The sequence below is a fragment of the Anomaloglossus baeobatrachus genome, chromosome 1, assembly GCF_048569485.1.
Source record: "Anomaloglossus baeobatrachus isolate aAnoBae1 chromosome 1, aAnoBae1.hap1, whole genome shotgun sequence".
Lineage (NCBI taxonomy): Eukaryota > Metazoa > Chordata > Amphibia > Anura > Aromobatidae > Anomaloglossus > Anomaloglossus baeobatrachus.
In genome coordinates, this window is record NC_134353.1 from 101,176,524 (window position 1) to 101,193,908 (window position 17,385).

Sequence of the window (17,385 nt, forward strand, 5' to 3'; positions counted from 1 at the left end):
GTTGTTGCAATAGGTGCAGCACTTCTCCTATGCAGTTCTCGATCCCGTTGGTCCCTAGGACCATTTTTGGGGTACGGTCAATAGGGTCATTTTGCACCACAATCAGCCCTTGGTGCTTCAGCTCCACCTGCCCCACCTTCAAGGTTACCTCCTTATACCCAACCTGGGTCATAGGGAGTCCATTAGCGGCAATGATGGTCAAACTGGGGTCTGGAGGGGTGAGCTCACTATCGGACCAATATTGCTTGTACAGTATATAAGGCATAGTTGTTACCTGCGAACTGGTGTCGAGAAGAGCATAGGTCGGGATACCGTCCACAGCGAGGGAGATGATGGGGTAGCCTCCAACGTATCGATCACGCCAGTCAGCTGGGCCTTGAGGGTCTATTCCTGAGGATTGGCCCTTGGCCTCAGGGGTTGCTCGTTTAAAGGGCACCGGTGAGAGTAGTGACCAGTCTTGTTACACGGGTGGTCCATACCGACTGTCATTGTTCCTCCTCCGTTGTATCCACGGGACGTCCTCCGGGCTGTCGGCGACCTGTATCTTCTCCGCTGGCTTGGCTTTCGGTGGTAGCTGTAAGGCGGCGAGGATCCTGGCGACGTCATCACTGAGGCGCTGTACTTGCGACGACAGGTCCTTCGGGGTCCCAGCCACTGCTGCAGGAGCTGACTGGGCCAGCAGGGGGGGCGCTACCGAGACGGTGGCGGTGTCAGCTGGCCAGAGTGGCGGGGCAGCGGCACCAGCATCAACCGTCTGCAGCGCTTTAATGGCTCTTTCTTTTAGGAGTCTGCGTGTTCCAGAGACCACAGCCGCAATTGTTTGCGATCTTCGGCGGACCCCAGTCCTTGCAAGAATTGTTCCACCAGCATTTTGTTGCCCTCGGCCTCACTGATAGTGTCCACCTGCTTCAGGGTGCGTAGGGCCATCTGCAGCCTCAGGGCGTAGTCTCAGATGCTGTCCTGCGGGCGCTGCCGGCAATTGTAAAACTGCATCCGCAGCTCCGCTTCAGTATGGGTCTCAAAAGCGACTTGCAGTTTGTCGAAAATGGCGGTTACCGAGGCCCGTTCGGCGTCTGCCCAGGTCTCCACCTCCTGCTCATCGGCGCTGGTCAGCTGCCCGAGTACCACAGATGCACGCTGCTTACCGGTCATGGCATACAAATCAAGAATAGTACAAATTTTCTTTCTGAACATCTGCAGGGCATCGGGCTTCCCGTCATACTGGGGTAGCCAGGCAGCACCGGGCACATATGGCAAGTAGATCGGCATCACTTGAGTGACCACCGGGGCCATGGCCCCACCCGCTCCTGTGACCGGAGTGAGGGCCACCACATTTCCGTCATCTGCCCCATCCGCGGGCGTCACCACTCCAGCGGCCGGCGCCACTCCGCCATTGGGGTTAGGTGTGAACATCTTCCCGCTGCTCCCCCTTGGTCTTTTGCTGGCACTCCTCTTTCAGGCCTGTAAGTTTTGTTTTCCGACTTCCAGCCTCGTTTTCCAGTCGCGTTCCCAGGGGGCAGGGCTTCGGCTTTCACACCCTTTTCGCGGGGAAGAAGACACTGGGCTGTAGTTTTTCGCGCCAAAATGGCGACCAAAATGGCAACTTCTGGAAAATTTGCAACAGATCACCGCTGACTGTCCAATACAAGGCGCACTTCCACAAGGTAAGTGGATGGGTAAGTATCCTGTTTGTGACGCCACATTTCGGGGTGTGCCGCCCCTGTGCCAGCAGCCGGTGCTGCTTGGATCCGGACCTTCAGGGGTGGTGGCTCGAGGGTCTCTGGACCTGGGGGTCTCGCGGACATGCCGAATAAATGAGGGGTGGTATATGTACGGGCTGGGCCGTATTGAGTCCGTGAATACACCCACGGTGTGTGGTGAGGTAGGACACCACCGCTGCTGTGACGGGGGACCCGGGGGAGATGGTGTGCAGCGAGTTGTTAACCCCTCTGTGGGCAGGGATGGTGGCCCCGGGACCCGGTTGGCGCATGCAGGGGATGGCGACCGCAGGGGGTGCTGGTGTACTCACAGTTAGAAACACACAGAAGACTCTGGTAAACCAAGGTGGTGGTGGCCGGTGCCGCTGCCGGTTGCGTTCTGGTCCCCCACCCGGCTGGTGGTCTCTATCCTTGTCCTGCACTGCTTTAAGTAGAAATTACTTCCTAGTGTGAAACGCAGGAGTCCGCTCCCGGCTGGATGTGGCCTAAGGAGCCGTGTCCGCAGACACTGGCCCGTGGGATCTATGGGCCTTGGCGGTGAACTCTTATCCCTAATCGGTGGGCTGTTGTCTTCTATGAGGGACTTTTGGTGGAACAGAACCTTTAGTCCTGGCCTCAATTGGTTAATTAACCAGCTCCAGTCAATTCTGGCTTCTGGCTTCAGAGTCCGAGTACCCCCCTTTGTGCCACAGTTTCCGGGTCGGTTCCCCGTGTCGGTACCGGTGGGCTATAACCCTGTCCCGGTCCACCTCGGTTCCACAGAGCCATCTTCCCATCTCCTGCTGACTGAGACCACCGTCTGCCTCCTAGCCAGCGGCACCAGGGCTCCTACCCTGGTACCTGTCAGTTTACTTCAGGCCTGACACACAGGCCTGACCTCTACTCTCACTGTACTCCAACACTCCACTACTTTTCCCGCCCTGGGCTGTCTAGACCCCTGGGTGGGCATGCACCAACCGCCTGGCCACGACCACTGGTGTGTCTATCTGTCCCTAAGGGGGTGACTATGGTTTAATGGTTGGCTGTGTGTTTCCTAATGAGGGAACGGTGTTATGCAGGGGCCTATTTTTGACTACCTGGTTTTGCCAGGGCGTCACATTGGCCATGGTTGGATAGAGTATGGAGTGAGTTCCGACACTTCTGCAGCTCCGTGTGAGAGGACATTAAGCCCTGGAGCTGCACCTGTGACGCCCTGGCCTATCAGGTTGTCACAAGGTATTGTGCTACTTGCCTTTCTGCACATTATCCACTCCTCCTTGGTTACGGATCCTGGTCCTATGGTGTTGCTAACAGCTTAGCCAGTCAAAATCCTAGGAACACTTTACACTGAACCCACCAGGCACACCATTGGGGGGCCTGAAGGGAATGGAGCCGCCCATATGGGAGGGTTGGTAGGGGAAAGTGAGAAAGTGACAGAGAAGTGAAACAGGAGTGAAAGGAGTAGGAGGTGAAAGTGACTCTCTGGGAGAGAGAGGTCACTGGTCCGGAGCAGGGCTCCTGGAGTTTACTAGGTGGCAGACGTTGGTCTGGGCCTGATAGGAGCTGGAACCCCGGTCGCAGGGGATCGCGTCAAGGGGCACGATCTGCCGAGGAGGGCAGCCGGCGGCCTTGAGCCATCACCGGGCAGGGGCCAGAGCATGACGGGGTATGTGTACCCTAGGCTGGGAAGTAGCTTCATGCATCCTGGTAATTTACCCGACGGGGGTGAAGACTTCAAGATTCTTCCCCAACCCGCTCCAAAATCGGGGTACTAGCGCACCAATGGCATAGGACTTTCCCAATAAAAAGTTTCAAGCTTTTGAACAGTTTCAAGCTTTTGTCCAACAGTTTCAAGCTTTTGTCCAACAAAGTTTCAAGCTTTTGTCCAACAAGTGAGAAGGTGCCACAGAAAAGGCCACAGGCTAACAGCAACACCAAGGGCATGGATCCCAGCATGCTCCCTCCAGGCTGCAGTGGTGCTCAGAATTCTGGTTTACAAGCTGTCAGTGTCATTATTCCTGGCCTGAGTGAGTACGCTGAAAAGCCCCTTTTCCTCTACCCAACGGCACCCCAATCACCAATGCCCAACGGGCCCCGGGGCACAAACCCCCTACCCACGGAGGGGCGGAGGGGTTAAACATCCTGCTGCTACACCATCGCCACCGTGCTCCTGTGTCGCCCTGGGCAAGCCAGGGGACACAGGTCACAACACCACCACACCCCACACTCCAGGTAGGCACACCTGCTAACCAGAAATCCTTGTTGCCTTCCTCCAGAGGTTGATGATGCACACCAGGGGGTGGGCCAGGCGGTTGGCTCCGCCCACCAAGGAGCTCACAACTCTGGAGGCAGGAAGTAACCAGGCAGTTAGAGTCCAGGGAGAGTCGAGTGAGGGAGGAGGAAGTGGAAGGAGTGAGGAATAGCCCAGGCAGGGGCTAGAGTAAACAGAGAAGTGAAAGTGGTGAAAGTAAGGAAAGTAGTAAAGGAGAAGAGTAAGCAAAGTGACAGAAGGAAAGAAAGCCTGAGAGCCCAGCTTGGTGTAGGGCCAGAACAGCAAGGTCAGCGACGGCGGTGACTGTTTGGAGGGGGACAGTTTGGAAGTTCCTGGAAGGACCCCGTTGGCTGTGTGCCCGGTGGTCTGGAGCAGTGTTCCGAAGGACAGTCAGCACCAGGGCAGGGGCCTCTCGGACCCCGGCAAGGCTAGGAGTCGCCAGATTTGCCAAATCCGTCAGTGACGGGGACGCAGATCCCCCAGCAACCAAGTCCCGATTGACGGCAACAGCCCGACCATTACCGGGGAGACACCGCCACCGCCAAGGCACAAGTTTCCCCAGGGCCAGCGCCTGCGGGCAAAGTGTAGAGCTCCTCCGGCCCAGATTGCAGTCGGGGAGCGGGTAACCGGAGGGAATCCACCGCTACCATCAGACAACATAGGTGCAAGGAAGAGAAATGTCACCGTTACCTACCGGGAGTGCAGGTGCAGCCGTCTGTGGGACCGTCCTACCAGCCGTTGGTTTACCGTACAAACTGTGTCCGTGTGTCAGGCTGAGTGAGTACCATAGTGCCGCAAGGTACAGCGCTGCCCCCGCGTCCCTGCGCCCTCCAGGCCCTACACTTCACATCTCATCACCGGGCCCCGGGATCACCAGCCCCTACCCACGGAGGGGCAATACAACACCTGGCTGCTCCGCATCACCATCCCCGGGACCCCCACACTGAGCAGCGGTGGTGCAATCACCACAACCGTGGGTGGTGTCACGAACTATAACAATCCCCACACCCAAACACCCCCTTTCACTCACGGGCGAGGAGTGTCGCTCGAGAAACCCCGGGATCCGGCCCACAGCTCGAGCCACCAGGAGCAGCTGCCGGACCCGAGCAGAAGGGGTGAGCGCGGTGTGCTGACACCCTCCTCCCCGCCCGCGACACTCCCCCAACAGCAGCGGTGGTCTCCCATATTACCACACACCGTGGGCGGCGTCACAAACTTTCTAAATCCCCTGTACATACTCCCCCTCCCCTCCTCTTCCTTTTTAATTTGAGTGTCCGCGCGGACCCCCCGGATCCGGAGACCCCTCAAGCCATCGCAGCTCCGGATCCGAGCGGCTCGGCCGCTGGCACGGGGGCGGTACACACCACAACCACAGATTAGCCAGGTTGCCAGGAATTACCCACCCCCATCTGTCCCCCCAATTAGGAGAAGAATCCTGCCTGCCACTTACCAAGCACCTGAACACTGAAGCCCCAGGCTGGAAACCTGTGTGACTACAGACATACTACATCAGGGAGTGTGTAGTTACTGCTATGACTTGTGGTTCCACTGTTGGGGACGTATAATGAAGTTAACAATATTGGAGTATTACTGGGACTTGTAGTTCTGTAACATGGCGTGGGGTGGTAGCTGGCGGCAAGGTAGTCATCTGCCGCACCCCGGTACGCTACATGAAAATGGGGGTCCTGGCTGGGTGTGTGGCACCCCTGAGGTGTCAGTCGCCACAGAGGTACTGCACCTCAGCCAGAGGTGTGGTGCCCCATCCCTGGGTAAGGAAGAGGTCATCCACCAGTGTACACACAAACACACAACACTCTCACTTAGTAGCTCCCCACCAAGCCAGGTACTACAGTAGCGATACGCCCTCGCAGGCCACATATTGCTGATGGTTTTAGCTTGCCAGGACCAGATGGTACTTAGCTCCAGAGAGGAAACCACAACTTCTTTATAAACATAGTTTTTACTAAATGGTTGATGACTGATAACTGCATACACACGGAAGCGGGCATATTGCTTTTCGGACGTTTCAAACACTTTAAGGAGTAACTTCTGACATAGTCTTGTAGCATGCTCAATCTTATATGTTCTTATAATTCCCTATCACCCAGCCTGACCTGAAATCCCAGTGCTCTAAAGTCACTCTGTCTTTACTCTACCTCCGCGTCATATTCCTCTCCTTTAGGGAAAGTGCCAATATGGCCGGACCAGGCTATTCGCCTCCTGATGCTTCTGGAACCGCTTCTCGGTGCTCTCCCTATTCGCTGGCTTTCTTCTTCCTTTCAGGCCCGTCTCTTCTTGAGCTATAAGCTGTTAAGGGATGTACTTCTGTGGCATCTCCCTGCAGTACCTTTGTTGCCACTGTAAATAAACCTTTTAATTGTTTCAACCTCATCTCTAGTGAGTCTACAGTATATGGACCGTGGACAGGGGTTCTCCCGAATTTACCCCTGGTAGAAGATGAAGACCCCCTGCATCCCCCTAGAGGTCTTAGCAAGATTTTGCTAGAGGCCCTGTTCTGTATTGAGGCATGAACTAGCGGACACACAGCCCATGGAGGCGGCTAAAGGGGTATTGTATCTAGACACAAGGTCTTCTAGTGTCCCATTAGATGATTGGTTTTGCCCAGTTATATTCCGGTTCGATTGAGCCTCTATTGTTCTATAAAACACAAAAAGGACTTTAAATAGTGAAATATTTAGTACAGCAGATATTATGATCAGTATGTACAGTATATTTTTACCTGATCTTGTTTGTTGCTAACCATGAATACATTATTACTGAGTGTTAATGATTTCTTTTCTCATATAATTAACACAATTATTTATTGCAGAAACAACAAAGCACACGATGAAAATGATAAAAGCAGCTTTAAGTAGGTCAGTGGTCTACATAGGATTTTCAGAGACTTTTTTGCATTGAGTGAATTTAATACAATTGCTTTTTTTCTTGAGAAACTATAGGATAAAATATTGACATTGTTCATTCACCGGATTAAAAAAAAAAAAAAAAAGAATACGGAGACTGCATTGATCACACTTCTTATGGTGGTAATTGATATGTATTTGTCAGGAAAGCAGGCAGTGTGCACTTATCACATATCAAGCATCAGCAGATGACATGTAAGTGGCGATATTAAAAGTGAAATTAAGTCAATTTCAAGATCAGTCACATTTCTAGCACTTATTTGGAGCTTGACAGAAATCTGTTTTGTTTGGAAAGTGTATCTGTTGACATGATGACATTAACGCAGTTCACATTAGACGTAAATGGAAAATGTTGTCGATTATACAAATTGCTACAATTTGTTTTGTTAATAAGTTTTAATAGTTGCAAAATTCAATTATTTTACTGGTATATATATCAATTATCCATCTGTCTGTCTATACAATGACATACAATATACAGAATTCATAGGGGCAATTTTGAAATTCATGTACGATAAAAGCATAGAGCGCACCTTCCATCTGATGCATGTGGGCACGCTAGGTGTCTGATGGTGGTCAGAACAGTGAGGAGTCATTTTGCACAACCTGTCAAGATGAGCTACGGGAAAGACACCCAAGATGAACAGGTTACGGGTCATGGAGACAAAGACAACAAGACATGGCTGAGGGCGGACGATGCCCTCTGTGGGTGAAACGGAAAAAAAAAGAGCGCAAAATGCTACCCGGCATGCTCAGAAGCTGGGGATTAAAAAATGGCCGGTGTGTAGTGGAGCCTGTCACTGGCCAGTACACCTGGGGGGGGGGAAGAGCACGAAACGCTGCCCTGCATAGCCAGAAGCTGGGGATTAAGAAACGTCCCATGCTTAGTAGTGCCCATCTCTGATAAGTTCACCAGAGGGAGAGAGCCTGACCTTCATGAGAAGCTAAAGGGGAATGAGTAGCGGCCCTGCAGAAACTGGGGGAGAAACCGAAAAAGGACCCACCCTGGAGGTTGCGGTCTGTAAAATGGAAACCGCCTCCAACAGTGTCGGCTGGCGCCATTAGACGTGCGACTGCTAGAGGATGCTGATTGGACCATGAAAGAGGCACCGGCCGATGGAGTTGATGGTTAGGGATGAGATGGCCTGTCAGTGGGATCCCAATTAGAGGGCCCAGGTGCAGCAGATGCTGAGTGATTAGGCAGACTGGACTCTTGCAGTGGTGGAGCACCAGTGGGCTCAGGAAGAGTGGGATTCTGGACCCAAGCTATTGCTCATGGCCAGGTACCAGCAGCTGGCCACTGTGTAAGAGGTGGTCTTCTACAACTCATGGTGCAGAAACAGATTCATCTTGGAGGCCGGGATGCAGCACTGGGTTTTAGTTGAGAGGGCTGCAGTGGAACACGGCCATCTACTCTGGGGCCCCTTCACAAAGGGACTTTGTGTTGCGTTCCTGAAGGTAGAGAGTCCCCAGGGTACATTAGTGGCCCCCATTTAGTGAGCCAAATTCACGTTTGAGGGCGAGACTTATCACTTACATCATGCAGAGAATGGAGCCAAGTAAAAGGATGACCGCTGAGGGTCGGCCAAAAATTTGGTGGACCTGGACGAGTACCCCAGTTGTACCTCTTGCAACTCAGCATGGAACTGTTCTGCATTCCGTGGAAATCTGATGGGAGATCTGGCCCCTGAGTGGTATTATTGTGCTGTTTATTCCTCCTCTCTAGTTGTTTTGCGCTTGTTGCGCTCCGCTCTGCTGGATAAAAAAGACTGTGGGCAGGTGACAAACCTGCTCATGGCCCACACTGTGGACACTGCCCAAACTCTTTGTACCATAGACTTTACCAATGCCCCAAGGACATTGTCCCTTTGTCCCAAAGACTCTGCCCTTCCCCTAAAGACTTTGCCTCTATTCAGTGGTACAGCACTGTGTGTTAACTACAAGAGACTTGTTGTAACGCCTGCCTGGATCCACAGACTCAGATGGGCTGTAATGGGGAGGCTAGAGGGAAGCCACTCACCAAGCAGGACCCCCATAACCCTGAAACCCTTTAACCCCTCTACAGGGATTTGGAATTACACAGGGAACTGGAGATCACCTGTGGAAGGCTGCAATCCGATGAGAGTAGTAGTCAGGCAGGGTCAAACCAGGAATTGCGGAACAGGGACAGAATCGGCAGGCAATGACGTAGTCAGCAAATGTAGCAGAGGTCAAATCCGGATCGGGCAGCGAGGTACAGAAACAGTAGGAAGGAGGGTAGTCAGAAAACACGCAGAAGTCAACACACAGGAATCACCAACAGAATAGGACGTAACAGGAGCCAGAAAAATCAGAACTATCTTTGGCAGTGGTCATGTGACAGGAGCGGGAATAAGAAGGGTGTGGTGTCTTCCCATTGGCTGTAGCTGAACGCTGGCAACTTCAGCTGGAAGACACATGCCACCCACAGTCAGCCAGTGGTACTGCAGATCCCAAGGTAACCCAGCCCAGTGGATGATCGGAGCCTGCGCCCATCGACTCCTCTCCCATCACCAGCACCATCCACGGCAGGAACACGGCGTCGCCTGGCGATCGGAGCAGAAGTCGCTGGAGCAGACTCCGGCAGTGACGTAACACTTGTGTCCGCAGAAAGGGGCGGAGGTGATAAGAACTGGTGGACCCTGAGGAGAGGGACTGTCAAGCGCCCCTGATGAAAATGGGCAGGTGCGTGGACCATGCCGTTGCTGGTGAAGAAGTGACTGTTGCCGTCTGGCAGTTGGTTTATAAATGTGTGAGTCCCCATCCGGAATGCGGAAGAAGGAGCTGGACTCTGGCCTATGGCCAACCATGAGGAAATGATGTGTAGGTGTCTATTGCCTGGTAAAGTTTGGGCCGAGGACGGCCAGATTTAAGAGACAGGTAGGAGGTGGTCAGCTTACCCCCACTCCTACGGCATTTACATAATGTCTAACAAATGTTATACTGAATTCACTGTAATATAGTCATTTTTTAAAATGAATGTCTAAGTGTTGCTGCTGGTGGAGAATAAGAGCTGACAATATAACAGAGCCAGAGCAGTGCAGCGGTCGGCCCCACCTGGCAACCGAGAGTTTAATGTAGTGTAATATATACTGTATTTTACTGCCTAAGGTGTATTTTATAGTATGTTGATTGTGTAATATATTTTAACCAAGTATGGTTGAGCTGGGTGTTTCTTGTGTACTTAGAGCAAAGATAGGAGGAGTGACAGATGGCCAGGGGGGTTGGCTGTAGAGACAGGCAAGAGATGAGTGAAGTCTGCAGTTGAGTTCCTGGTGTATAAATGGTGATTAGTAACTTGGTCCTGTCAGGGCACCCGGAGATATCCTCCAAGTGTCTGAAGCCTACAGATCACATTAGGACGGTCTTAGAAAAGTTCAGGGACTAGATGGATGTGCCTGAGAGAGAGAGTTTCTTGGCATGGGCCTAGGGAAGTTGAGAGGCTAGAAGCCATTGTAACGCCCCTGCAACTGGGTCATTACAGGGTATTAAATATTACCCCATTTTTTTCCTGGGCAGGAGGAGTGAAGTCCACACACACACTCACATCACACTGGCAGGAAGGAGTTAATAGCTTTTGCAGGATGTAGTTTTGAGCCTATGACTCATCCTGTCTCCTTAATGAGCAGGTTGCTGCACACAGGCAGGTTTCCATGACAACTCAAGGGGAGGGGGGCCTGAATAGGAGTGAGTTTAGTGCAGAACACACAGAAAGTTTAGGCAGAACGTCAGAGGCTGCAGCAGAGTGCAGACTTACACAGGACAGCTCCTGTTGAGGAGATGCCACGAGACCAGGGCTGATAACATCTAGAGGAAGGGAATGGAGCTGAGGACTGGGGATCCCTGGAGAAAGTTGTACCCGGTGGCGGTTGGTGGTGTCCGCTACCGGGATGAGAGAGACAAAGTGGCGGCGAGTTCCCAAGATGCTCCATGCCACGGGGACAGCACTAACGCACACGAAAGGGAGAGACCCCCAGAACACCTCACCGGACCCCTGTTCCTCCTACCTGCCCGGGACTGACCAGAAGTTACAGGCAGCGATGACCAGCACCTGGGTGCGATGTGGAACGGACTTTAAATAAAGAACAACTGGAACCGCACTCTGTGACTGGTGTGAGTAATGCCGCCGCCCTGTGCCCCCGATGTCCCTGAGGACTGTTGCCCTGGGTCTCATAAACCTCCCGGGGCTAACCCACTCCACCTGTGGGGAGCGATTCCATCCGGCTGCCCATAACACCTGCCCCGGAGAGAGACTGCGCAGCGGCAGCTGATCACCTGGCCGCAAACCACGGGTGGCGCTGTAAGCATCCCCCGTCCCCGTCCCATACCATTTCCTGGGGAATAGCGATGGCAAGCTCCCCAGGAACCCCACTACCCTCCTTCCATCAAACTTGTAACACTGGACTGACTTTGGGACTTTCCTTTTATTGAAACCCGCCAGGGGGTCACAGAAGCCGGGTCGGGCCACTCACAGCCTGACCCCGAATACCACCGGCCCGGTGACCGTGCGAGCCCTGCAAGCCCCGGCGCAAGCGTTTCACCATCCAGGGCAGTGATTGGACATGGGTAGCTACGGAGAGAGGAACAAGGGGGGAAGAGAAGACTTATGTTTGGCAACTGGAAGACTAGGTCCCAGGCAGTGGGCTAAGGAAGACAGAGTACCCCTGGAAACAGCGGCAGCAGAATTGGATGTTATTGGCTATGTCTGTCGTGAAGGTGAAAGGGTTAAATAAAAGTTCAAAGTTGTATTTCCCAGAGCTTATAGGAGGGTCACCAGTGCCCTGCAACCCCCCTTAAGACATCATGGTCAAATTGTGTATATTTATATGTGTGAAATTTTTATGTGCGTGTGACCTTGGGTGCACAGTGTTCAGCCACCACTAGGTGTCATTGCTCTCTGGTCCCTTAGATTAGGGGAGAGTTTAGGGCTGGGATGGAGAGGAAGGGCTGAAGGAGTTAAAAGGGAAGGAGGCCAGCCCACAGTAAGGGTTAAACCAGGAAAGACTTCCTGGTTCTAATCAGATAGGGACACCAGTGAGTAGAGTGGAGAAGCTGTACCTCAGGGAGGTATAGTGAGAGAAGACCCGAGTAATTCGGCCAGACCCTCAGGGTCTCCCCAGGAAGTCCGGAGCAAGTGTGAAAAGAAGCTCTTTAGTAGTCAGGTGCAGCAAAGGGCCCGGACTCTGAAGTTGCGTGCCTCGGCTCTAGTGGGACTTCTGACCAGCAACTGACTCCAATAGGACTGGTGTAGGTGTGAGGTAATATAGACCTGGGCAAAGGGGTTGGCACAGACAGCAGTGAAGGATCTTCATTCTGTGGTGTATCACATCCTTGTGGGAGGGGATGCAATGTGGGACTCTATGAATTCATTGTCTGCCAATGTGGTGTTACCGGGAGAGAAAGACAGTCCTATAGTAGCCGGAGACAAAAATGTGAAATGAAACCAAACCATAACATGCCTGCAACGTTCAAGCTATTTGCCCACAGTGGAGGTATTGCACAGAAACTATGCGAGTTATTCAGTAAAGAAGTGTTAAGCGTTCTATTGGACTCCATGTCTGAATTGATCTAAAAGAAGAGGGGTTGCAGTGTTCCTTGTTGCACTGTGGAGGTGGCAGGAGTGCAGCACAGGAGAGAAGCACTGACTGGAAGCAGTGGCTCATCTCTGCCCATGACTACGGCTCCCTACCACCCTCACAATAAGCTCTCTGGTGTCCTGTATTTAACAGAACTATCCGAGATGCCAACCGGCTATGGGGTGATGGACACTACCCTGAAAACTACAGTATGAGTCGCACACCCCGCTCAAAGCGGTCTACAAGCACTGTCTCTCTCTGATGAAGGTGTGTGGAGCCTTCACGACCTGGAGTCCATACCTCCCGTCAATTCAACAAGCAGCCCAGTCATTGACTCATCGCTGGAATTGGGGTCTCTGCTGCTCTCGGATTATTTGGCGAAAAACTGGGGACAGATTCTCTTTAAGCTGTCAACTGAACATTCTGCAGCCAAAGTTAAATGAGCCATCCAGGGATCATTATCGTTATGTATAGGTTTGTGATACCAGTAGCCTATTAAACAAATGAATGTGAAATAAGTACTTTGGGTCAAACATCTAGCTGTGAACATCAGAAATCCTTTTCTTGTTTGCGTCTCACCTCCGGGATCTAAAATGTTCTCTTTCAGTGCCGAGCTGGAGGCTTCATGCTTTATAAAAAAAAAATCTCCATTTATTTTATCTGAAGATGTTCTCGGCTCTCCAGATTATTGTGCTGTAGCTGTTATCTAGTGAGACCTGCACTTCCCTTCCCATCCCACAATGCACCACTTTATTTCATTTCGGCAAAGCACTTTCACCTGAGCGCTCTCCCCTTTTGCTTCACCATATTTTGATATTATTCCAACTTCTGTCAAAATAGCCTCCGTTGTCTTCCAGTAGCTCTAAATTAATTGTGGCTCCGAGCACTTAGCACATATTAGCAGTCACCACTCACCCCCCTCAGGAGTCGCAGCATTCCGCCTTTTGTGCAGACGGCTAAACCTCTTCAGCTGCATTCTGTAAAGAATCCCTTATATTTCCGGAAGATTTTTTTTTTTTCTCTCTCTCCTTTTTTTTTTTTCTCCACCTGTTTACATTTATACGATTGTGTTACTCTTTTGTCATCTCCAGCCTGCATAGAATGAGGGATGATACAAAATGAATGCACGTGTAATGGATTACAAACAATTACCGAGGACGAGATGAAACCATACATTTTTAAACCATTTTACGCAGCAACACAATGAAAAGACATTTTCTGCTAAAGAAAGGCAGGATTTAACGGCACAAAGGGAAGTTCATGACGACGTGCACATCCTGCAGTAGAGTTTATAGGGTTATTATTCTGCAGAAAACATCATTTTCAGATCATGTTGCGCAGCGGAACAACTTGCTTTATGGCAGGATATTTGGATGTGTGACAGCTCATTCTTTAGGGTCACATTTTATCGCCTATAAACAATATTACGAAAATTCGTCATAAAGCAATAGCTAGGTGGAAATCTGCTCAGACGGGAAAAAAAAAAGTCTCCACTGCTATTTCCAAATTTAAAGCAGACTTATATGCTGCAGAGTAATTAGAGGAACACAATGCAGGATAGGCAGGTGTAAGAATGTACCAGTGATACGATTGTCAGACGCAGCAGATTCGAGTCCGTCAACTGGCGTGACTCATTGTGCTAGATCAGTTTTTTTTCCATAAAATAGCAGTGAAAAAAAACCTACTAAAATCACATAGCTATTGTTAAACATTACTAATGCAATATCAAATCTTAAGGCAATTGCCCATTTACAAAGAGATGGGTTGGTAAAAAAGTTGAGTAAGAAGATTAGTAGGTCCGAGCTCTGGCGGCCACATTGGTAGTCCATGAGTGCCAGAGCAAAGACCGGCAAATCCCTACCACCTTTGATATCCTGAGATTCCTGAACCTTTTAAGGCCCAGTGCAGCACCATGTGCTCATCTCACTGCAATGATAATATGTATAAAGTACCAATCAGAAGGGGCACAGGAAGTAGTAGGAGGGTCACACTACTCCGCAGCTCCAGCCAGGGGTGGACACTGACAACTTGAGGCCCCCTGTGGAAGAACTGGTGCCTGGGCCCCTTCCTTTTATGACTACATAGCTACAGATATAGATATATTTGTGTGTGTGTATGTATATATACAACCCCTAGCAAAAATTATGGAATCACCTGGCTCTGAGGATATTCATTCAGTTGTTTACTTTTGTTTAAAAAAACAAAAAAGCAGATCACAGACATGGCATCAAACTAAAGTCATTTCAAATGGCAACTTTCTGGCTTTAAGAAACACTAAAAAAAATCATGAAAACATAATGTGCTAGCCAGTAACTGTTAATTTTCAAGACCAAACAGGGGGAAAATTATGTATCACTCAATTATGAGGAAAAATTATGGAATCACCCTGCAAATTTTCATTCCCAAAACTAATATCTGCATCACATAAGTTCTGCTTGTTAGTCTGCATCTAAAAAGGAGGGATCGCACCTTGGAGAGCTGTTGCACCAAGTGGACTGAAATGAATCATGGCTCCAACACTCAAGATGTCAATTGAAACAAAGGAGAGGATTATCAACTCTTAAAAGAGGGTAAATCATCACGCAATGTTGCAAAAGATGTTGATTGTTCACAGTCAGCTGTGACTAAAATCTGGAGCAAATACAAACAACATGGGAAGGTTGTTAAAGGTAAACATTCTGGTAGACCAAGGAAGACATCAAAGCGTCAAGACAGGAAACTTAAAGCAATATGTCTCCAAAACAGGAAATGCACAACAAAACAAATGAGGAACGAATGGGAGGAAACTGGAGTCAATTTCTGTGACCGAACTGTAAGAAACCGCCTAAAGTAAATGGGATGTACATACAGAAAAGCTAAACAATAAAAAGATGACTGCCTGAAGAGAACATGTCAATTTCCACAGTCATTGATGATATGTGGCTGCATGTCAAGTAAAGGCACTGGGGAGATGGCTGTCATTACATCTTCATTAAATGCCCAATTTACATTGAAATTTTGGACATTTTTCTTATTTCATCAATTGAAAGGATGTTTGGGAATGATGAAATCATTTATCAAGATGATAATGCATCCTGCCATAGAGCAAAAACTGTGAAAACATTATTTGAAAGAAGACACATAAGGTCAAAGACATGGCCTGCAAATAGTCCGGATCTCTATCCAATTGAAAATCTTTGGTGGAAGTTCAAGAAAATGGTCCATGACAAGGCTCCAACCTGCAAAGCTGATCTGGCAACAGCAATCAGAGAAAGTTGGAGCCAGATTGATGATGAATACTGTTTGTCACTCATTAAGTCCATGCCTCAGAGACTGGAAGCTGTTATTGAAGCCAGAGGTGGTGCAATGTTTGGTCTTGAAAAGTAACCGTTACTGGCTAGCACATTATGTTTTCATGATCTTTTTTTATGTTTCGCAAAGCCAGAAAGTTGGCATTTGGAATTACTTTAGTTTTGTCCCATGTCTGTAATCTTTTTTTTTTTTTTTTTTTTTTAAACAAAAGTAAACAACTTTTGCCAGGGGTTGTGTGTATGTATGCTTATATACATACAGAGATGATGCTGTGAAATAGAGAGTGCTATGAATAAAAAAAAATAATAAAAAAAAATGTCAAGAGAATCTGATATACAGTATAATGTACATTGTTGTATATACTAAGGGAGGGCACTATGTGATATAAATATATATGTATTTAAATTTATATCACATAGTGGCCTCCCTTGTTATATACAACACCATACATTATACTGTATATCGGACTCTCTTGAATTTTTTTATTTATTGCACCCTCTCTTTATTTCACAACATTGTCTCTTGATAGATATAAAAGTAAATGACTGCTGATGGAACATGGTAAAGCTTCTTTTCTAATGGAAGAGGCTGATGGACTGGTCTTCTGGTCAGCTGCTGCTCCATTAGCATTTTATATCTAACAAGAGAGGATTATATAATAAAGAGAGGGCTCTGCAAATAACAAAAATTCATAATGAGAGTTAACTGTAAAAGTCGGTGCTATACTGTACATAACAAGAGAGGAAGCTATATAATAAGGGGACGATGCGTCACATAATAAGAGAGGACACTTTATTATAAAGGATAGTGTCCTACATACTGTAACTAGAGAGGATGCTAATAAGGGACAGTGTTATGTTATACATAATATAAGAGAGACGATAATTACTTACCAGTAATTGGATCTTCAGAACCATAACAGCACCATAAATGAGAGAGGGTATCCGCCCTCAAGAACGGGAAACCGTCCTGAAAAAAAAGGGGTGGTGTACCGCCCCCGGGCCAGCGGCTGAGCGCTCGTATCCGGAGCCGCGGTGGCTCGAGGGGTCTCCGGACCCGGGCGTTCGCACGGACACTCGAATTCAAAAGAGAGGGGATAGACATGTACAGGGGGATGTGCAAGTTCGTGACGCCACCCACGGTGCGTGGTAATGTAGGAGACCACCGCTGCTGTTGGGGAGCCCGGTGGCGATGGTGGGGCAGCAGGATGTTTAACCCCTCTGTGAGTATGGGGTTTGTGCCCCAGGGCCCCTTGGGTGTTGGTGGCTGGGGTGCCATGGGGCAGAGGAAAAGGGGATTTTCAGCGTACTCACTCATTCCAAGAATAACAACTCCGACAGCTTGTAAACCAGAATTCTGAGTACCGCTGCAGCATGGAGGGAGCATGTGTGGATCCGTGCCCTTGGTATTGCTGTTAGCCTGTGGCCTTTTCCGTGGCACCTTCTCACTAGTTGGACCCTCAAGCTTGAAACTTTTCGGGTCCTGCTCACCCGTATGGCTAACAGAGTGAGCTTGCTCTTAGGGTTCACGCGTAGGATTTCTTTGGAATGTATTTGGGAAAGTCTTATCCCATCGGTGCGCTAGTACCCCGATTTTGGAGCAGGTTG

General features: G+C 49.6%; 1 long non-coding RNA gene across 1 annotated transcript in view; it reads left to right on the plus strand.

Annotated features, from left to right (window-relative positions):
* The window catches only part of LOC142289813 (uncharacterized), a 90,543-nt gene that overhangs the window by 37,094 nt on the left and 36,064 nt on the right, over window positions 1-17,385 (plus strand). Inside the window, exon 2 of the long non-coding RNA XR_012750168.1 lies at window positions 6,800-6,845. This is a non-coding gene — a long non-coding RNA (uncharacterized LOC142289813). The remainder of the gene's footprint in view (window positions 1-6,799; window positions 6,846-17,385) is intronic.